Source organism: Thermobia domestica, chromosome 13 (assembly GCF_964235325.1).
Source record: "Thermobia domestica chromosome 13, izTheDome1.hap1.1, whole genome shotgun sequence".
Taxonomy (NCBI): domain Eukaryota; kingdom Metazoa; phylum Arthropoda; class Insecta; order Zygentoma; family Lepismatidae; genus Thermobia; species Thermobia domestica.
The window spans coordinates 155,984,365-156,008,795 of NC_137466.1; the positions used below are offsets into that span (position 1 = coordinate 155,984,365).

The following is a 24,431-nucleotide window of genomic DNA, read 5'->3' on the forward strand; positions in this document are numbered from 1 at the left end:
GCAGCATAGCTGTGACGATTTTTTCTATCTAATTTAATATTTTACTTTTAAACAAACTTACTTAGGAAGAGGATTTGACTTAAATGCTGCCTCAAACCCACATAACCATTAATGGTTTGGAAATAAATAAATAAGTAAGTTGATTTGAGTTGATTTTGAGTTTAACGTCCCTTTCAGCAGCGAGGCTATATGAGACGGGACCTACTGATTAACGTGAAATCCAAACCACATGAGCTCCCGCCGGGAATCGAACCCGGGTTTCCCACGCCAAAGGTGCATATGCTAATCGCTTAGCCACGAAGGAGCTCCGAAATAAATAAATAAATAAAACACATACTATGTTTCATGACGAATGTATAATTTTTACGCAATTTATATTTGGAACTCACAGTAACATATTCTGTTCTGTTGTATACTGCATTCTTGGTGGGAATTAATTTGCTCTTGTCCAATTTCATCATTAGATGATACAGGTTACTTCATCACGAAAGTTGTAAAGAGCTATTTTTTTACACTTTCAGTGAACATAAATTTTTTCAATAGTGGTTCATTTCATTCCCCTATTATCCCCTTATTCTTGACTGATTTCAATCCACGCAGGCTTATTTTTTGTCTCAACGCAATCACTAAGCAAATTACATTTCGATTGGATGAATTTTACTTAAGCTACTACAGAACAAACAACTTGTATCTTGAGTCGAATTGTAGAAGCTCGCTTATGTTTATTTCAAAAATGGTCAGCATTGAGTGTGGTATATGGTTAAAGTCAGTGGTCGAAGTGACACGGTATGCGGTGGTATGCCATACCGCCTCTGGTTTTTCAGTGATCAACATATACCGTCACTAGAGAGTAGATGCTGAATAACTTTAATAAATCCATTTTTATACACAGTAATTAGCGAATGGCTTTGCGTGTAAAAATATTTTATTTTTTATGTAAAAATAATTTCTAAGTTGACAACACCGACATTTTTGTTATCTTTTTCCTACCTTTTGTTTTTAAAATGAGGTGTCTTCAAAGAAGCTTATCTAGTTTATATTTTGATGTGTCGTATTGATTGTTTCTTTCTTATATGTGTGCGTGTCTTCTTGCCTTAATGCATATAAATGTTGTGTTTTGAGCATGGCGGATTTAGAGGTAGTCTGCTATGGAGAACGGATCTTCCGGGGTTTTGGTATACCCGTCAGTTGAGTGGGTACTCCAAAAATTTTCCCGCAGGAAATTGTTAACATAAAAATTCGGTTTTTGAGCATTTTCTTGTATAATTCTCTACAATAATAATAATGTAAATAAAAATGCAATGTTTTTGGTAACATACCCTTACTATATTTCAACATTTAGATAGCATAGCCGGTATGACGAGTTAAAATTGTAGTAAAATATACCGTCACAGCTTTTTTTTTTTTTTTTTCCACTTCGAACACTGGTTAAAGGAGACAAATCCAAGCCAGTATTTGTCCTTTAAGAAAGCTATAGCCTTTAAAAATTACAATTTATGTTTTGAGTTGCGTTGGTGTAGTCGTTTATTTCTAGACTGGCGGCCCGCGTCCGATTCTCAGTGCAGGGTGGGAGTTATTAGATCCACGCGTAAGCATAAATGGAATTTATAGATTCACTCCAGGTTTATGTCTGTATATATATCGTGTGTGAGTATGTGTATGTGAATGGTATTTTATCTCTCGGTAAATATCAGCCAAATCTGGACCAAATTTGGTAGGCAAGTAGCCCATAGTGTAAGGAATAACTATCGGTATATTTAGTGGCCAAGCTCGGCCATGAACAGGTTCGACTCTGCTTTATACTACTTTAGTTCTTGGAAACTACTGGACGGATCTGAGTCAAATTTGGTGGGAAGTAACCTATTATCTAACGTAAGGAATATCTAAGTAATAAAGATCACAATATTTGGGACTCAGTTTGGCCAAGGACAAGTTAGGCTTGGGAATAGAGGTGGGATCTACAGCTTTGCTTTCCGAAAATTTTTGAGTTTAGTTTACTTTGGCTTGTTTACTCGTTTTACCTTCGTTCCAATTCGACTCAGGGGTTATTCAAACAACCACTGTTAAATGATTACCTGCGGAAACCACGGGATAAAAGCGGCTGAGCCTGACGACATCACCTCCTGTATCTACCGAATTCTCGAAAGTATAGGGCTTCATCCATCCCTTTGATTTCACATTGTCCATCCAGGGAGTTTGGAAACAACGTCGAACAGCTTGGGGGAAATGAACCTTACACGAAAACATGAAAAAAATGATTGACCAACCTAGGCGCATAAATGCGGCATTTCGAAGCTATAGCATCACGAAAATTGATCAAAACTATGAAATAAAATATCATAACTCAATAACGAAATAGGTAAGATAGAAGAATATAGTGATTATTTCGGGCCTATCTTCCATTAAGTATCCCATTTGCATGAAACCTAATGTGTATTTCCTTTGAGGCTTAGAAAGAATTATACTGTTGGGACTTCAGACCCACTATAAAGTTTGTTTTCTTTTTTAATTGACAAACGAAGTTCCATCAAGTAGAATCAGGTGGTAAAGTTCAGTACTTCTCACACCCAAAACTTAGTTCTGGCTTTTCTGTATAATGTAACAAGCTACAGCCCCTGCCCCTGTACAAATTGCATCTTTTGATTTAAAAGTAGAAAAACTAAGATACCAAAAAGGAAAATACTCATTTTGCCTCCCTCTAGAATTTCTTAACTATGATTTAAATGTATGTACGCTTACTGCCATCTATGGAATAAATTAAAATTTGTAGCTTAAAGTCCCATTATTATACATTTAAGCTGAAGGAGACTGACAATTAATGAGGGCGAATGAGAGTGAAAAAATGGTGAAATGAGAAGGTGGGAGGAAACGGGAGAAACTCGTGAAAAACCATGAACACGATTTATCCATGCAAACTCATTCAACCTGGAGTCTAACCAGTGTCCTTTAGCATCAGAGGTGAGTATTCTACCCACCGTCCTCCACTGACATGATTTCAAAGGGCTAAAAATATGGGACTAAAGAATACTACTAAAATACCGTATATGTCTCACTATTTTAAGCAATTTAGCACGACACTTTTAATTCTGGTGATAATATATCCAGTCTTGAAATTAATATTTTATTAATTCATTTATTTATTAAAGTAGATCCAGAGGCACCTGGAAAAACAATGAAATTCGGAAGGATTTGGAAGAAGATCGGTCAGGGCTTATATATAAAGGCAGGGGTGCCCACAAGGGGGGGCTATGACGCAAACTGCGTCATTGAAATATTTGGGGGGGGGTTAAAAATCTATATAAATATGTTTGATGGGGGGGGGTAAAATTAATCGAAAAGAAGATTTTTTCATGGAAGAACACCTACGCATAGACAATTGGGGGGGGGTGCGTCATGGACATAAGGGGGGTGGGCACCACTGTATAAAGGTACCATTCTCCATTCGCCTAGTGAGATTGAGAGAGGAAACTTAATGACTGTCATGGGTTTCGAACCCAAGACCTTCCAGTTCCAAAGCAAGAATGCTAGCCATTCTCTAAATTACTTCGTGGCCCGAAACAATACTCCCCACCCCATATTCACAAATAAGAGCGATTATAAGATGGATTAATTTCGTGTACCTCGCAATTTGAATTTATTCACTAGACGCTGTCTGGTGTGTTTACACAGACGTGAACGAACCTATAGAGTACCGGGAAGTGAGAATTGACTCAGCCAACCACGCTAAAAGAGAGCTCGTCCTTCCACGCAACCAACCAGCTGAGCTTAGGACATCACAGAAGGTTGATTACGACCCGGCAACACAGCAATTGTCTTCCAACTGCCGGAGCCCGGCACACGACCATATTAGGAAAATGTTTCTGAGTCTGCCCAAGAACGAGGTAAGAGAGCATGACGCAAGCGGGACGGTGACCCGGAAAACCTGGCAACACTGGCAAATACTGTTCGTGAAGAATGTTGCAGAAATCGTACTAGGTTATGTTTAAGTCCTAGGTTGCCATATTCGCTTTTTTTTCCTTTTAATCGGTTTACTCATACGCTTCTACCAACCTGTTGATCATCAGCTTAGTGGAAAGAGGAGGAGGAGAAGGGAGAAACTTTTGCTTTCATTCGCCGCTTATAGTGGAAACAGCGGTATCATACCGTACATAAGCAAAGCGGGACTGGAACTAAAAAAGAACGCAAAAAATGGTTACAAGAACTTCCGTGTAAAGGAGAATTTTAAAAAAAACTTGTGAGCAGGTGGTTACTGTAACACGTCTTCAATATGACTTTTTAAACACAACAAAATACAACCTGTGAGAACTATAACTGAATCTCGAAAAATATCAAACCGTGTTGGAACTGTATAGTCACGTTCAATAAACTTGGTCACCCACCTCTGTTTTAAAGGCCTTTTAAATCACACCCTTCAATGAATTAAGAATCTGGGCTCATCACACAGCAGAAACAAAATATCGTCATTGGACACAATCTTATGCCAAGCCAAGCCTGACATGGCTCTTGTTATTACTCACCAACACTACATATAATAGCACAATGGCGTACTCAGAGGGAGTTGCCGGGTTCTAAACCCGCTCTCTTTCTGAAAAACTCGAGTAGTGAGTGGTTCGGAAGGATTCAACTTCGAAAACTAAGTTTCGTCTCAACAGTTCTGAAAAGGCATGTTAAACACTAATCGATCATTCAATTAAGATTTTGACTATTCTCTAGCAAAACCTGCGCCATCTACACAGCGCTTCCTTATAATATGAGCATGGATCTTCCCATTTCCTTACTATATCCTTATAAAGACATAAGTTCAGAAAGGGAGTACTCACAAAGAGAATGAATTATTATAGACTAACCTATAAACGTAGCATTTAAACCTATGTTCGAGTAAATTTATAACAAATTTGGCTAAGTGATAGATGATGTCAAACGGAGATTTTTTCTTGTAAATCCATATTAGGGTACGCCTCATTGCGGCTTTACAGGCCTTCGAAGTTGCTACCACGTAATAGGTTTCGCTGTTCAGATTAAAAGCAATAACGCCTGTATGTTCGCTAACCCGCTGTATGTAGCTCTTTTACTGGTTGCCTAACATATAGATACCAACTAGCGTTAATTTCAATACTAAGGGCTCGAACTACTCCTAAAATGAAAACGAACAAATCTACACAAAATTTGGAACCAACCAGTGAAAACGGCTCGTTTCTAGAGCTAGTAGTTTCCGAGATCTTATTGTCAAAAAGAATTAATTACAAATATACAAACGGAGCATTTTAATATACAGTGAAACCTGTCTATGTTGGCCACCATCGCGATCGGTTCCATTGAAAAGTGGCCTGGGTTTCTAGTATTACTTGATTGCATAATTTTAATAACCAATGGCACAACGGCTACTTTTAAATAATGTATATAGAGTAATCATAACAATACCAGTACTAGAAAAAATCACTAAAGTATATTTATTATGCACCTTTCTTTTCCTGAAAACTACATATAGTCTGGTACACTGAATTATTCGGATTGATAACACAATAACGCAAACAACCATAAAATCGAAACGTATGTACGCAGTTTATTCAAATTGATATTGTAGCACACTGAGTTATTGAAATTGAAAACAAGAAAAGCAAAATTATAAATTGAATAATTTATATGCAGTTTATATGATTTTTTTTCGGCAGTGACAAATATTTTCTGTAGATACCTTTTGAAAAGTAGCAAATCAGTTATTAATAACAAATTTACTCATGGTGGTTCATTCTAGACTTATGTCTTTGATTTTTTTTTTTTTCTTTTGGCACATATGCACATTTTAATTTCGTAATTATATCTCAAAACCTCCTCTACCTTTCGACAAGCTGTCAGGTGTCAACAGATGACAATTGAGATGGTTAGCTTTAACCTTGAGAATTTTCCGGAAAGCTTCCCACTGATGAAAGGAGACGATATAGTTAATGGTTTTACGAAAACAGACAGGGAAAACAAATACGTACAATCATTTCCTGAATTACTGTACGTACTTTTTCTTATTAACATCTTCCTTCACCACCCCTTTGTCAGGGTAGTGTTCTGGCCATTGACCTCCATGAACAAATCGTGGGAATCTATGCTTCTCTGTTTCCAATAACAAATACAGAACATTTGGCTCTCATACGGGAATACGAAAGAGTTAAGGAAAATAACAAAATGTATTTTGCGTGGCCAAGATACGCAGGTAAATTTATCATTATCATCATAGGATAAACATTGCTTCAATGCGGCCAACTTCCAAGATAGACGGGTGGCCAACTTACAGAGTAATAAGTAACGAATGTCTTATGGGAAAATGGAAGTTCAAGACGAACCAGACCAAGATAAGCAGATGGCCAACTTAGAGAGGTGACCAAGTTGACAGGTTCTACTGTAAATTGTTAGGTAGTTCGTGAGAGTTTTATTTTAATTAGTCTTATAGACTTTTTAAATACACATCCCGAAGACTTTCAAGGTCTCCTTTTATAGTGTTTTAAAACTACAAACAGTGATGAATCCAGATTTTAAAAAGAGTTCTGGAGGAAGGAAACCCTTTGGAGAGGAGAAGGGGTCCTGTAAGCATCTCTCTAAAATTTCAAACTCATATTATCAAAATTCCCCCGTGAGGGTTTTGCTACACCGAAAAAAAGAATCTAGCTCACACTGAGTTCATTGCTATCACTAAATGTTGATATCACATTCTACATTTTTATCATTATTATTATTATTTTCAAAATTATATTTTGCACAAAGATGAATCTCTGTTTTTTTTTTAAAAAAAAAAACAAAGAAAGTCAAACAATAATTATATTTAGTCACAGTGGAGGTATCTTGGTTGAATTTATGTTTGAGTTATCAGCAAAAAAGAGGCAAAACATACGTTGTTTTTGGTCATCTTGACCTGATCGAACTGGCTGGTTTGATCGAAACTATTTCTGTCATAACTGGCTGGTTATTTGCCACTAGGTTAGGCTGACCAGATATAGAAAATTAAAAAAAGAAAAAGAGACAATCAGCACAATTTGTCAATCTCATTTTAAGTGTAGTGATTGTTATGCTGTTATTCATGCTAGTGAAGAAGAAAGATCTAGTTTTTCCAAATAACTTCTTCCTATTTAGTTATTTAAGCCGATTCCAATTTTATGTTTTACATTATCTTTTGGCATTTAACAGAAGCCAGAATTAGGGACTTCGATTGTCTCTTGAATTCATATTTTTTGATTATTGAATTTCTTGTAAAAGTGTTAGTCTTTCCTTCAAAATACTACTAAAGTACATAATACATAGTCAAGAGTCAAAAATGGGCGTTTATTTTTTTAAGTAGGACATTTTGGGCCCCGTTTACATTTTTCTCAGGACTTTTTGAAGGACGACTTTTTGAAAAAGGAGACAATCTCGTTAACAAATGGGACGTTTGGTCACCCTGCATTAGATTGAGAAACTTCATTAGTCTCTGTTTTAGGGATAAAAATTACATTGTTTAATCCCTTCCTTCTTTTATCAATTAAGAACTAACATACCTTCCATTACATCCTTATAAGACAAGTTCCCCTTCAATGATGTTCTAATTATTTTATTTTCATTCTTGTTGAATATTTCAGCTTTTACAAATATTTCCTCAAGGGGCTTCGTTTCACCTAGCTTTTCTGAGTGCCTTGCATTTTCTAGCCCACTTATCCAAAGTAGATAGTGGAGCTATTACTGTATAAGCCCGTAGAGCAGAGGTAGAGTGGTTAGCTCCTTTCCCGTAGTTAAAAGTGAAACATACACCGGACTATGTTTTCGTTATTGTGGCAACATAGAAGAATAATGACTTTACGAACTTTAAGTTTGAGTTCACAATTTGTCACGAAATTTGTTGACGCATCCATTGGTGAAATGAAGATAAAAGTAGGGGAAAATGGGAATAGTAATGGACAAAAAATTGCATGGGATCTTTCCTGCTACCACTGTCTCTAAAGGTCTGAGTGCTGCACCTCTGAGCCATCGTGTTCCGTTTCTTCTTTGTTGATGGTAGAAAGTATTAGAAATAGATAACGTTAAGTGATATTATGGCGACCGTGACATCAAATATGTACCTGAAGTTTTAGGTTGCGAAAGCTCCCCTTCAGAAAAAAGAGTTCTTACACTTTGTGCTATCAGATGGACGAATGTTATTTGAGCTGACAGATAAACTGTCTCTCCACATTTCCTTTCCCACTACTATTTTATTTCATCAGCAGGAAAGAGAGCGAGTGAGAGAGAGATTTTACTCGATTATCTTGACATAGAAATTTCAACAACAATAGAAGATAATTAAAGAGAAGGTCTCCTGGAATGCTTAGGTAAAAAAAAAAAAAAGACATAAATTGTTTTTTGTTCTTGAAAACAATTTATTGTTGTTTAGGTGCATATACGTACTTTGATTTTGGAACAGATCAATAGAGACAATAAACACAGCCTTCCCATTGTTGGAGTGAATGGATGATAGACCAAGATAATTCAACAATGCAGAAAGGATAAGAGGCATTCTTTTCCAGAAAATCCATTTGATAAGAAGGAAGAAGGGAAGTTATAGAAACAATGACATGTGTGTCAAAATTTAATGGATGATGCGTTTATCTTTTATTTACTTTTGCAGTTTTGTTTTTTGAAACATGTATTATTAACTTCTAAGTCCAACTTAAATAAATCTCTGTTCATACCTCTAAGTAGAGTAGTTTTGTGTATTGTTTTGCAGTGTTTGTAGTTTGAGAGAAATTTCCCTAATCTAGGGAAATTTCATAGGTAAATTTAGCAAGAAGGGAAAATTTCCATAAAACGTGATAATCCAGGGAAATTCTCGCGCTGACTGATTGACTAATACAAATGCTTAAATTTTTCTTTGTTTTTCAGAAATAAACCAATACAACAGCAGTAGTTTGTGTGTCTGTGTTCAAAGTAGTATAATTCGCACCTATTGTTGACTGGATGTATTTGTGTGTAATTTTTTGTAAAAAAAAAAAAAAAAAAAAAAAATGTAAAGGAAAGAGTAAAAAATGGAAGTAAATGAATAAAACAAATATGGTTGGCACTTATTTAAGGTGAATCACTACGTGTTCTCGGTGCTATGCAAAACACTACTTGAATAGTGCGGCGTTGCCAGGTAGTGTCGTGTTTTTACTGATACCGGATAATAAAAGAAATAATCATGGAATTCTGCTTGGATACTTACTGGAGAAATTAGTTTTCGACCCTTACTGCAATTCACAACAAAGTTCCGCTTCTCGAACTGCAAATCTAGAATCCAGGAATGAAACGTACAAATTTGGCAACAACGCGTTATGGCGTTCTGCGTGTTTCTTCTCAAAATCTATTTTTTAAAATATAAATTAATATTTAAATAAAATGTGAAACATAACGCTATAAAAGGCCAAACAATATATCTATTTCGTAATAAGGTCCTTACTTTTAAAGTACTTTACACATTCAAATAAACATTTCATAAAATTGAACACTTCTAGTAAGATCTACAGCAAGTGCCATCTTGTGTGCTCATTGTAAAATGAATCAAATATTTTCTTTTATTTGTTACCTTTCTCGATATCAGAAGACACAATCAAATGAATCAGTGTCTTGTGTTGTAGCTGAAATATAACTTTATCTTATAGTACAACATTTATAATATGTAACTTTTCATTGCGTAGTGGTTAAGGGAATGAGCTAAAATATGTACTGACTTCCGGGTGGTGATCCACCTTATATAATTTTATCATATAATTCCTGTCATAGGAATTGGACATCAATGAACTATTGGAAATTTGAGAAAAAAAGGGAAAATTTTCTTCAGGAAGTCTACGTTACTTTGGAAGAGTCATTAAAAATACGTCTTTAAATATAACACAATTCATATGGTGAGAGATCTACATACACACACATGAAATTTCTTCTTCTTTTCTAAATATGCAATTAAAACAATAGACAAATACGATTGATGGGCGAAAGAGAAGTTTAAGAAAATTAAATGAAATCTTTAAGTTTTACGTCCTACGTTTATGCCGGCTAGCTTAAAGGAGATGGTGATAATGAGAAATGAATGAAATGGTAAAATAAAAAAAATGGGAGGAAACTGGAGAACCCACGCCCTTGCTGTTTGTCCACCACAAAGCTCACTTGGCCCGAGCTGGGATCGAACCAAGGATCCCATTCATCAGAGTTGAACGCTCTACAACTGAGCCACCGCGGCCCGACAAGTGCAAACAGGAAGCACGGTTGCTTATTAATAGAGTGCTCATTTGTTGTGCAGGAGTTACCTGGTTTGATTACAAGCTAAATAAGTTTGTGGTCGACAACACTGTGTCCGTGAGTTAATCTGGATTTCTCTTATAATCATTTACTTTTAGTTTCACCAATCATCCAACTCCTTTAGCCTGAAGGATATAACTGGGGTAAGTTAAATCAAATATTTCATTTTTTTTCTAGTACAAACAAATTGGTATAATTTCTTAATATCAGTCCAATAATTCCATTCTAATCTTCCATGTTTTGTTTTTCCCTCTATTCTTTTCTTGCAATTTGAAGTGAAGTTACCTACAAAATGGTACAGTTAGAGTTAGCGTTTCTTCTTCTTCTTCTTCTTCTTCTTCTTCTTCTTCTTCTTATTATTATTATTATTATTATTATTATTATTATTATTATTATTATTATTATTATTATTATTATTATTATTATTATTATTATTATTATTATTATTATTATTATTAGGGACCGGATTATAAGATGCAAAGTGTGATAGAAAAAAGGGAATAAAAGGGATTGAAAAATCATTCAAAAAGGTGCAAAAAGGTGCTAATAAGATATACTTATTAAGTACTATAGTATACAGTTACATGAACATTCTTTATTCATTACATCAGCAACTATTGTTAAAATTTTGGCTTTAAACATTGGCCATAAATTGCAAAATTGTTTTATTTAATCTCAAACTTTTACAACATTCAACATTCTTGTAATGAAATTTTTGTTAAAACCAACTCGGTATTTTAAAATAGAAAACTTTAATTTAGTAATATTGTGGCTTGAGAAACAATTACATATACTACTGGGTCTTCAGAAAATGGTTATACTTGATTATGCACAACATTTCTATGTTTTTTGAAGTTAGTTTCTGTCGCTTGGGGCTCAGGAGATCCTTGTATGTGGAGAAATCAGTGGTACATATCTTGTAAGCACATGGACAGGAAGTTCAGTTGACATTGCAAAGGTTTCTAAGTCATAATTGTTTCGCAAATTCAGTTCAAATTTATCAATATTGCGTCTACATGTATGGAATGTTGTGTGTAAACTAGATTGAAAATAAAACATATTGAAAAAAAAAAAGAAAGAAAACGTAGAACTCTTGTAACGTATAAAATTCAAGACACACCCACAAGAAATCTCCGAATGACAATAAGAGTGGAATGGTGACACATCTACATGCAGCACTAACCTTGATATTTAATCCCGTGTTTTTTTAAAGGCTCTGCACACGCACCAACAAAACTGTCAGTTGTAAAATATCAAATTTCAGCAGACTTCTACAAACTAAGACGTGATTCTCATCAGGGTTACCAGGCAATCTTTTCTCAAATTGTCACAGGTGCTTTCTCTCTTGTGTTCATCATTTGGATAGAAAATTTATTTTATCACACAGGTAGGATATAAGTAAGAATTTTTAAACACATAATCCTAAAGGAAGTGAAAGGGGAAGGTTCAATTTTTTTGTCAAGAATTGCGTGCCTCACGAATCCCAGGGACCCTGAAGTTAAAGAGAGATTAAACTCAGCACATAAACTCTTCATTTAAAAATAATACGTGTTTCAGTGTTTTCCAAAATTTCACTCCTAAGGAGAGGAGGAACTGGAGACATCTATATATATGCCTAATACACAAATTTCTTTTTCTCTATTGAGAAACTGAAAAGTGTGGCGATTCGATTAATTTAAAGATGTGAAATTCGGTGCATAAACTCTTAATTTAAAATAAAGGTATGTTTGTTTCAGAATTTTCGAAAATTCCCATTCCTAAAGGGGAAAAGGGGGAAATTTCTACAATATTCAAATTTCCAGTGTGATATTTACACCCTGTTATTCCTGTGCGAAGAACGTACACTTTTTCTAGTTATAGATACAGTAGATTTACGACTATTCGGCTTAAGGGGTGGAAGGGCAGGCCGAACAAAAAAGAAAAAAAAAAGTCAGACTTCTAGAATTACGTTCTGCTCCACCCATATCATTAAAAATACACCTTTTATACCGAAACCCACTGTTATTCATATTTTCTTATATCTTAGGGCAGGCCAGTACTTTATAAATGTTTGTTCGGCACTGTACTGTACGCTTAAAAAAAAAAGTTATTACAAAAGAAAGGAAATTCAAGAATAAAAATATTGCACGCATTTAAGATAATCTTTTTTATTTAATGCAGGAAACATAAATGATATACAATATACAGTGTGAATACATACAATTTTATAATAAACAAAACATTAACTAAAACATACTACTGATTCCTAGAAAAAGGTTTTCAAATTATTTTACTTTTCATTGATAAATTATTACACAAACATGATGAGGTTGGCCTATGATAAAACAGTCAGAACTTACATAGTTTAGTTTTTGAACTAATCCTTGATAACTGACTGCGTCTTTTTGGCAACTTTGCATTTTCTTTTAAGACGAGCAGATCGTTTAAAAAAATATCTTCATTTTATTACTGATATTCATTTTTAACTCTGACGGATAGTCGAAAGTCTATTATTTAAGTGAAATTTAACTTATTAACATTATTATATTATATATTACATAATTTAATTTTTACTAAGCTGGAAATACTTACGCTATAAGGTAAGGGTAAATCAAAGACAGCAATCAGCGCCTACAAGTAAATGTTTTTCACCAGGTTATGGCGTATGATTATGATGTAAATATAATAGGGGGATGATAGGAGAGCAATAGAAAGAAACGCAGAGTTGCAGGGACATAAGTTTAGAAGTAAATGCAGAGAAAACTAAGTACATGGAAGTTCGTCGGGATCGTAATACTGCAAATTATGGATGTATCGAAATATCAAATAATACTCTCGATAAAGTGGATACTTTCAAATATCTAGGATCAATATTAACAGACGAAAACCGTATTCACGAAGAAATTAAATGTCAACTAAAAGCAAGGAATTCGTGTTATTAATCAGTTCAAAATGTTTAGTTATCGTGAATTCTGTCGAGGAATTTGCAGCCTGAAATACATAAAACGATAATTATGCCTGTTGTCCTGTATGGTTGCGAAACATGGTCTCACTCTGAGGGAAGAAAGTAGACTGAAAGTATTTTAGAACAAGATCCTGAGACGAATATTCGGACCCAAGAGAAACGGGAATGGTGAAGGGTGGAAACTTCGTAACGAGGAACTACATAAGTTATACCGTTTACCAAACATTGCTAGGGTTATCAAATTTAGGAGACTTAGGTGGGCATTTCATGTAGTCAGTATAGAAGAAAGTAGGAACGTTTTCAAAGTTTTAACTGGAAGTCCAATCGGAAAACGGCCATTAGGAAGACGTAGGCACAGATGGGAGGACAATATTAAGATAGATCTAGCAGAAGTAAGAATACAAAGTAGAAGCTGGATCCAGTAGGCTAAGGACAGAAGTAAGTGGCGAGCTTTTGTGAACACTTCATTGAACTTTCTGGTTCCATAGGCCATCGAGTTAGTTAGGAATATTTAAATAGGTTTGAAGAAATTTTTAAACTAAAATCACATCTTAAAGTTTCCATATTATTTCAAAGGAAAGCAAACAATATCTCTCCACATAAATTAATGGGCTAGAAAACAAAGATGGCACCTATACTCAATAGTCTTAATCTAGTCTACATTACTGTTATCTAATTTAGGTGTCGTTCAATCTGTATATTGACTTGAAAAAATTCATTAAATAGAATGAAACTATATTTAGTAGCTTCTCTAGTTTCTGCATTACTTTTGTATATTTTAAAACGAACGTCTGCAGCATTTTAACTCAAATCTAAACAACAGTTTACACTGAACTAAAGTATTATGTAAATTTTGTTGCATAGTTAATTTTAGAGAAGTCTACGTTTAAATTTCCATATATGGTTATATATAAAAAAGGAAATGAACAAGTAAATCAACAATCTGAGGACATATGTTAAATATGAGGAAAATGTGTACATGTACTGTACCTAAATTTAAAAAGGAGTGGAGGGAGGAACTTCAAATGAACAAGAAATAAATAATACATGCAGTGTGTCTGCTTTATTCATTCAAGTCTCACGGTTTCATTTCTTTAGTCAGGGAATTATCACATAAGAAGCAAGTTATATCAATTATCTCTTAATGGTAGCGTCTCTGTACTTATTGAAAGAAAAAAGGACAACAACAAACTTGTTGTGCTCTATAAGAAAGAGAGTAAACGAAAGAAAAACACACAATACACACGATGCTTGAATTTCACTATAATGAGAAACAGAGGTACTGGTTTGATGAATATATAATGGTAATAACAAGACATACTACGATTATTATTATTATTATTATTATTATTATTATTATTATTATTATTATTATTATTATTATTATTATTATTATTATTATTATTATTATTATTATTATTATTATTAACAGCTCAATGCAGGAATTTTAATAAAGGTATAAGTAATATTGACAGGTATATTTAACTACAAGTACAAACATAAATATACCTGAGTCTTGTTTTTTGAATCATAACTCTTACTTTTTTTTTATTTTTTTTAATTTTTACAGTTTCAAATGAATTTTACTCGGTGATTTAGTTGGAAAGAAATATTTATCGGAACGGCTATAATACACATACCTCACGTCACAATAACCATACATTTTGTTACATAGCCTTGGATGCAAATAGCGAGAAGAAAACAAATATTTTCCGGAACTGCCTTCCGGCTGAGCTAAACCACTGCCTATATAAAGAGCCTATAGTTCTTTAATATCGATAAGCATTAAAATGTATTTAATTTTTCTGCAGTAGTTGAGCAGAAATGACCAATCGATTTGTAGTCAATTTTAAACAGCGTACTTATGACTGAATCATTTAGGAAGAGTGATGAAGAGAGCGCTGTGCGGATTTACGTCGAGCTAAAAGATGCGTAAGTACAAAGATTACTTTAAGTCGAGCTAAAAGATGCGTAAGTACAAGAATTACTTTAAGTCAAGCTAAAAGATGAGTAAGTATATGGATTACTTTAAGTGGAGCTAAAAAGATAAGTGCAAGGATTATTTAAGTAGAGCCAAAAGATGCGTAAGTACAAGGATTACTTTAAGTATAGCTAAAAGATGCGTAAGTACAAGGATTACTTTAAGTAGAGCTAAAAGATGAGTAAGTATATGGATTACTTTAAGTAGAGCTAAAAGATGCGTAAGTACAAGGATTACTTTAAGTCAAGCTAAAAGATGAGTAAGTATATGGATTACTTTAAGTAGAGCTAAAAAGATAAGTGCAAGGATTATTTAAGTAGAGCCAAAAGATGCGTAAGTACAAGGATTACTTTAAGTAGAGCCAAAAGATGCGTAAGTACAAGGATTACTTTAAGTAGAGCTAAAAGATGCGTAAGTACAGGGTTACTGTATTGAGTCAGTAGCATCCGTAGATGATTTCGATACTTCAAGTCTGTGGAAACAACGATCCATGATCAACTCAGAAACGGAATACCTCAATCAGTAGTAACGAAATCAAATTTGGGCAGGTTGGATGAATTTCATTCGAATGACAGAATTATTTTGTGTGTGTCGTGATGCAAGCCTCGACTACCCAAAATTCGAGTTTAAGTCTCTCATGAAAGCAAATACTGACCATTTTTCTGGAAATAAACATTTATTTATTCATACATTCATTCAGAAGAGAAAGTGAAATGTAACTAATAAGGAAGCTGATTTGTGTAGTTGTTCTTCCAATAAAATAATAAAAGAAACATAAAAAGCTGCACTATTAGCGCTGCGTTCTAAAAGCAACTAGTAATTTCATTTTAATTTACAAAATAAGAAACATATTTCTTTTATACATACGCACACACACATACACACACACACACACACACACACAGTGTGTGTGTGTGTGTGTGTGTGTGTTTGTGTACTTGTTCTATCGAATCTTCATTATTTCTAATACATGTTTATACACAATAATGGTAGTTTTACAGTACAAATATCTGCTCTAAGATGTAGATTATACAAAATACCAATATTGAAATTATGATTTACAGGTGTTAAATACAATAAAATCATTTTTCTTATTTTCTGTTACAAAAATAATCTTCATAAGGAAATTTTATGTAGTTATTTCATTACATAGGCAGGCCTACATGTGAAGAAATAGTAGAATTTTCTGTTTCTGAAATTGATAAATTCACAAAGGTTTCTTTTCAATTTCTTGTTTCATTTTAAATATTGGAATGGAATATTTGTTCTCTACGAACTCGATGTATGTTCCCTGCACTTTACTCATACACACAAAAAAACACACACACACAGAGAGAGAGAGCCAGAGCCAGAGAGAGACAGAGCCAGAGGGAGACAGAGACAGAGAGAGAGAAACATTATATATGTTTACTTCCCAACTTGAAATATTAGAAAATTTTCTGGTTTCCGAAAGCTAATTGGAAAGTGATAATTTGTTGCTGTCTAACTTTTCTCTACAGAAATTGAATTTTATAGCTGAATGTGCAGTTAAATATAGTGGAAAATTTTCCACCAATCATCACTATACATAATATCTAAAATTGTCCGGATTATGAAAAGTTTTTTCACTTGTTTCTACATCGTGATGAAAATTTTCCGATCTATGAAAATTACTTTTACTTGTTTCTACAGAACAATAAAACTTTCCGATTCACAAAAAGTTCTTTTACTTTTTGCTTCAAAACGATGAAAATTTTCCGACTCATAAAACGTTCTTCAAGTTTTCCATACAAGACAGAAAATATTTCGATTCATGAAAAATTGTTTCACTTGTTCGTACATAGTATTGAAAATTGTCTGAGCCATGAAAATTTTCAGATTTTTTTAAACGATCATTCACTTTTTAAGATTTCTATACATGATTTCCATCAATTTTATGAATATGATTATGAATTGTTACTTGATCACTGATATTTGTTAAGAATGGAAAATTTTCCGGAAAAATATAGAAGAAAATTTTCCACCTCACATCACGGCTAAACAACGATGTAGGAATAAGTGGAGTATGTTTTTATGAATTGGAAAATTTTCCGGAAAATTTTCATTACTGATTACAATCTTATAAGACCCAATAGCATGACCCTAATAAACCTTCGTACATAAGTAAACAAAAAATAAAAAATAAAAAAAAGTGTATAAATTAATAATAGCTCGATTTGTGTGAATAAATGGTTTCTCAAGTATTTTTCAGCTATAATAGTCAATAGGTGTACTGTTTTCTCAACAACTCAATTTAATGACTTTAGATCTAATTATTAATACAATAAGGAAATGTACTTAAAATTTATATAATTGATTGCTGTTATCAGTTTAACCTTGAAGCATAATATAGACCTGGCTAGTGCAAATATTTGAAAGAGTAGTTAAATATTTACTTTTTTTAGTAGTTTACAATGATGATAGCAAAGTTAACAAATATGCTGTGTCTCTTTTACGAAATAAGACTATAGTTAGTCATAAATATTTCATACAGATAATCTTGTAAAGTGCAGTATATACAACGGATGACATTTTTAGCTGTTTGCGTTCTGCTAGTCATCGTTTTTCAAATGTAAAACTCAAGGTTTGTTGTTAACTATCAATGTGAGAAAATATATACAAATTGTCCCCAGTCTCGGACAGAAAGGTATAGGGCTCCGGCAAGGGGACTCACTTGGAGGGCCACATCTTCCCTTCCTATGTAGCATGTAGGAGTCTCACAAAGTTTAACAGAGTCTTGTAAAACGTTTGCGATGGAGAGGGAGCTTTTCTTCATAAAGCTGTCAGCTTCATTTACGCGCGGTAATGGGGCCCCAGGGTGGGGAGCCAGTTCTGTTACTTTATGGTGTTGCAATAACTTGTCAAACGACTAACAGAGGGCCCCAGGAGGATTTTATAAAAATAGTCTTATTTCGACATTTATGAAGCCCTAATACACATTTAGACAATATGATACTGGGGCGGGGCCCTGTTCTTCATGTTGATTCAATATATTATTACTAGGCTCCAAACAAACTGCCCCAAACAAGTCTTTATAATACTGTTAGTTTCATTTCCATAATGGGATCCCAAGACTATATTCAATACTGGAAGCCAACGAACTCGGGGAACGGAACAAACTACAAAAAGTAACTATGCTCCAACACAGCAGACATGTTTTATCTTACTTTCCATTCTATTCAATATTCTACATTATATATATGTATATACATATATTTAGAGAGGGTCCCGGCAGGGATTCCTGCCCTCCTGCCTTGGTCAGGCCGAGCCTGGTTGTCCCTGAAGTCTGCAACAAATCATAATGTTGTTTGTTTCGTTCTAGATAGCTGAGTTGGAGCAAGGAGGAACGTATTCGAGTCATTTTGCTCTATATAGCCAATATAGTGGACGAAGTCTGCAAGAAGCGGCTGCTGAATTCAATAGAAGAACCAACATCTGAATACGTTCTGTAGATTCTCATTTTCCCTATTTTCCCTTGAGTTAAGGAACATCCTGTATAGCTCGACACAACGTGTACCTCCTTATATCATTTTTTTTTCCACGGTTAATGATGGTCGCTTTGAAAGTGGGAACGCCATCATCACTTGTGGATGAAAGAAAACCTTTAATTTTCACAGCTTTGATATTGCTTTACAATTATCAAGCATTATTGTAACTATTCAATTCTACAATTAGGGTCCGCGGTGGCTCAGTGGTAGATCGTTCATCTCTGGTGCGTGGCGTCCCTGGTTCGATTCCAGCTTGTGCCAAGTGGACTTTATGGTGGATAAACACCGTGCATCGTTCATTTCTCATCATCACCGTCAACTTTAACCTAGGCGGCATAAAACATAAAATGAAAGCTTTCATTTTATTTCATTTTTTCAATCCTCCAATTAAAAGTTGAATATATCATCTTTTCTTCTATATTTTTAATAAAAAGGAACTAATATTACACAATTTCTTGTACTATGGTGATTTGATACGTTCAAGCCAGTTCTTATCATAAAGTAAAAAAATATATATCAGTCTGTGAGTAACGTTAACACGTAAAGTTCAAAAGCTACTGGTTGCATAAACATCTAGGCGAAAAGGATTTAAATATTCCGTCTGTCAGTCCCGGTAATTCCCAATAGTTCATTGTCAAGTCCATAGCTGTCGCTAGCTGCGCTTCCTTGTACATGACGCCAAGGGATGTCGCCAGCGTGCAGATAATTTTCAGACAAGGCAAATACTTCTGAGGAACAACTAATGTTACGTAAACAGTATTCACTAATATACAGTATATCGTGCGACCTTTCGTGTTGGCCACCATTGGTTGTATTGGAAATTAGCAAACTAACAGAAAATAAATGTAGTTTGAAGTAGGGTGTGAAATTATAACAGTCCAGGGGCGGATCCAGAAGAGGAAATTTTATACGTAAACAAAATCCATCCCAGAGTTTGCAGCTCTTAAAAGTAGCTCTAAGTAGCAGTATTACAACCCACCGCCCCCCCCCCCGAAGTCCGTCCTGGATCCGCCCCTGTGAAATTTCAGAGGGAGCAGAAGAGAAAAAACACTTCGGAGAGGAATATTTCAACATAGATAATTCATATGTTTGAACAATCATAATTAAGATATGGAAGATTAGAGATAGCACTAAAAAGTAGTAGTTCACCCATTAATTGCATACAGTATGAAATATATGTTTATTACCTATGAATTACTGTAATTAATTTGCAATCATCTGACAATAATGTAACTTCTTTCACCTCCTCCACAGCAAGTTATAGTGGAGGGGGATTTCCTTCAAAAAAAATAAATAAATAAATAAATAAGAAGGGAATTCCCTCCGTACCCTCAGGTTAACACACTATGAGGTTCGGTGAAAAAAAAAAACTATACGTCTATATCATAGTAAACAATTTTAATACAGCTATCAATTAGTATTTACGTTTTAGTTTGTATTTTATAATGGATATACAGTAATAACCTGCAGTATCACGGTGTATACCACGTGAAGAAGTTTGGTTTGTAACTGTTCGAAAATGTCAAAATTGATGTTCGAAATTTTGCATTTCTTGTCTCCCTCCATTCTCCACTGAAAAACTCCAGTAATATCAATGATTATTTGAAAATAGAAAATAGTTAAAACTAAATTTGTCGACTAGAGACTCATTTTGTTTCGTTTTATATTTGCAATTCAGAAACAGATTAGTATTTTGCATTCAGATTATTATACACACCCGCTAATCTCAATAGTATTTCGGGTAGTGTATATATATAATGGGGAAACGATTTTTGATTGTCCACATCTTGGGATGAACTGGATGGATCAGCTTTTTTTATATATACTTTGTGTTTCCCGGACAGACGGATAAACGGACAGAACAAATAAAAGGATGAGTTTTTGGTGAACCAAAAATCCTTAAAAGTTATTTCTACAATATAAAAACTTCGTAAGTGATAAGATAACTGATAAATATCTATTTTAGTTTAGCATCGCACATTATGTTTAACATGTTGCAATTTCAACATAACTAATGCGTGTCTTATAGGGAAAAATCACGTTCAATAATATATTGTATGAAAACTTCTAAATGCTAATAATTACTCCAATTTTCTGAGTTAACAGTAAATTCGTTTTATAGTAATAATAATAATAATAATAATAATAATAATAATAATAATAATAATAATAATAATAATAATAATAATAATAATAATAATAATAATAATAATAATTGGAATGATCAAAAAATGCATCAAAAGATTGCGATCTTGGCCAATAGGGTCTAATTAGTTTTTGGATCAGGGGAGGCAAAATTTTTGAAAGGCCTCTAAATTGAGTTTTCGAATTTTCCACGGAATAAGCACATCATAGGCTACTGAGTTAACTGATACTATGGGTTTGGCTAGTATATGTAGTACTGCAGACATAAGGCGTACAAGAAAATTTTTGGTTGAAATATATTGGATCTTTGGTCCAATAATAATAATAATAATAATAATAATAATAATAATAATAATAATAATAATAATAATAATAATAATAATAATAATAATAATAATAATAATAATGAGGAGGAGGAGGAGAAGGAGAGGAAGATTAAAGATAACTACGTACTAAAAAGAAAAGGAGAAGCTACGTATGTCGTTGCCTTATTTGCAACATCAATTAATTCAAGCGGCTTCGTTTAAAAGGAAACTGTGCCATATATACAAAGATTTTTTTTCTTGCTTCCAACGATAGTGAAACATGCATTGACGCTTCCTTTTGCCTATTTTTGTTAAGAGTTGCGCTGTGGCAATCCGTAAAAAGAGAAAACTGTTATATTACAAGCGAATGAGATATACTACTGCAAAATACTTCGCCTGCGTAAGCCCCGTTTCGGTAGCGATAGTCTTTCCATATATGGGCAACATGCAGTCCACCGGATACATGCTATATGATTCCAGAGTACTCACTCACATCACACGTCAGAGGCCTGTGGTCACAGAAGCTGAACTTTTTCCTCTGCCCTGCCTGTTATTCAACTCGCACTGTTCTTCTTCCTTCCTGTAAAAGGGTTTGAAGCTCTGGTGGTTTAGCCGATAAAAGAGAAAATTGTTTCTGGCGCCTCGTTGCGTCTCTATTTCCCCCCTTTTTTTTTCAAATGAACTGAATACAATCCTTTGTGTACATGATTGGTCATCAGTCTTTTCCATTACTTCATTGAGTTCTGTATGGTCCAAGAAATAATTTAATTCTCGGTCTTATAGCACATAAGTACTATTTCCGGCCAGTTGAGAGATCTATGATCAATACTTCGACTTCTATATCGTTTTAGTCTATGGTCAATACTTCGACTCCTGTTAATTCAACTAACTCCTTACTTATTATGGCCTAGTGGGTCTTACAAGATGGTAATGTTAGTACATACGTATGTACGTTATTTAACATGGTAACTCTTTGAATGATAGCGAATTTTTGAATTCATTTTTTTTTTTAAATAATAGATAGGTAGACAATTATTTCGGCCAAGTTCTTTATTAGAGTCAATCTGTCAACATCTTAACAGGAAACGGTGACTTTAATAGTTGCTATCCGTAAACCAATCATTCATAAATGTAAATTTTGTGTAACACTAATAGCCTATGCAAACCTCAAAACACTTCAGAGTTTAGGGTTGCATAAACATCTAGGGGATATGATTTGTATATTATAAACTCATGCCCATTCATAAATGTATGTTTGTCGTGACTGAAAATTCTGTGGCCCTATGTGTCTACCAAAGGTCTTTTACTAAGAGGAAATAAATAAGTTTGGTAACAAGTTACTCAAGAGGCATGGTAGCTCAAAGGTAGAGCGCTCATCTCTTGTGCGTAGGGTCCCTGGTTAGATCCCAGCTCCCGCTAAGCAGGCTTTGTAGAGTGCTCGGGTTTTCTCGTAGTTTCTCCCGTTTTCTCCTACTTTTCATCATTCAACCATTATCATCCGTATACATCATCACTGTATTCTCGGTGCATAATCGTCGAACGTTAAACTTAAAAAAAAAAAAAAAAAAAACATGTTATTCAATAATGATTTTCTTAATGAATTCATAATCTATACAAATAAAAATAAAATATCGTCTGCTTGTTCATTTATCATAGTCAAACCACAAAAGTTTTTTTTTTTTTCATGAAGATAATCTTTCAATTACGATAGTTATATCAAGATCCTGAGACGAATATTCGGACCCAAGAGGAACGGGAATAGCGGAAACTTCATAACGAGGAACTACATAATTTGTACAGTTTACCCAACATTGTCAGGGTCGTCAAGTCTAGGAGGCTTAGGTGGGCGGGTCATGTAGCTAGAATGGAAGAAAGTAGAAACGCTTTCAAAGTCTTGACTGGAAGAGCAATCGGAAAACGACCATTAGGCAGACCTAGGCGCAGATGAGAGGACAATATTAAGATGGATCTCGCAGAGATTGGAATACAAAGTAGAAACTGGATGCAGTTAGCTAAGGATAGAAGTCAGTGGAGAGCTTTTGTGAACGCGGCATTGAACCTCCGGGTTTCATAGGCCATAGAGTTATATATATATATATATATATATATATATATATATATATATATATATATATATATATATATATATATATATATATATATATATATATACATATATATACATACATACATATATATATATATATATATATATATATATATATATATATATATATATATATATATATATATTATTATTATTATTATTATTTATCATAGGCCTATTCAGTAGTTGAATGATAGCCACTGAATTTCAAAGGAAAGAGAACACACATATAACAATCGAAATAGCCAGAAATAATTTTAGAAGATTTCCTCTGGTGAAAAATTTTGAATAAACTCATGGAGGACAAAAGGCTGGAAAGGCTGGTAACCAAGTTAAACCCTTTAATGGACAAGCATTGATAGCATTACCATTAAAATATTTAGTTTGCTTTCATAGTTGAATCATGTCTTCCTGATCATAATCTCGTAATTTTTAAAGTATTTTATGTACTTTGAATCAAAATACAGGATGTTTATTTCAAAGCAACATTGCCATAAAACAGGTCTTATGTGTAGCTACTGAGACCATTGTCCAATGTGGGCTCGGAACCATTGTCCTATTATGGTCAAATATCATAAGAATACTTTCAGTAATTAGCAATAGTTTCGTTAAAATATTTTCACACAGAGCAAGAAACCACAAATAAAAAAAAAAAATAAAATGAATTAAAATAAAAAGGAACTTTCGCGGAACGTAAGAGATAAAGCTTCTACAATACTAAATTTGACTGTTCCCTGTTGACGACGGTTAGAAGTATCTAAAGAAGCAACCCGCAAATCAAGTATATGAATATTGTATGAAAGCAATAATGTCAATTAAATGATCACTGAAGTTATAATTCGTGCGGATAAACGCAATAGAATGCGATGTTGCTTGAGAGGAACAATGCCAAATAAAAGGTTAAGATCGATCATCCTCCCTCGAAAAGTCTTGATGGAGAATTTCGTAGCTCGGGGGGAAGGAGACTTTCCCTATGAACATTCTATTAGATTAAAATATAGGTACATGGACGTACCTGGATTATTTGAAAATCTTTTTTTGAGAAAAATCTTATGGAATTTTGAGAAAATTTGTATAATAGAGAGCTGTAACAGTAGGTTAATTAAATCGTAATCTCATATTGAATATATACATGTATATTTACCTCTAAGGTAATTAGGATGTCTCTAATGTGCACGAG

The 24,431-nt window shown here is 33.9% G+C and overlaps 1 protein-coding gene across 1 annotated transcript in view; it reads right to left on the reverse strand.

Moving 5' to 3' along the window:
• The window catches only part of LOC145669318 (uncharacterized), a 112,040-nt gene extending 90,332 nt beyond the window's left edge, over positions 1–21,708 (reverse strand). The window contains exon 1 of the mRNA XM_081737626.1: positions 21,638–21,708. The gene's annotated coding sequence lies outside the window, so the exon portion shown is untranslated. The remainder of the gene's footprint in view (positions 1–21,637) is intronic.
• Positions 21,709–24,431: the final 2,723 nt, after the last annotated feature.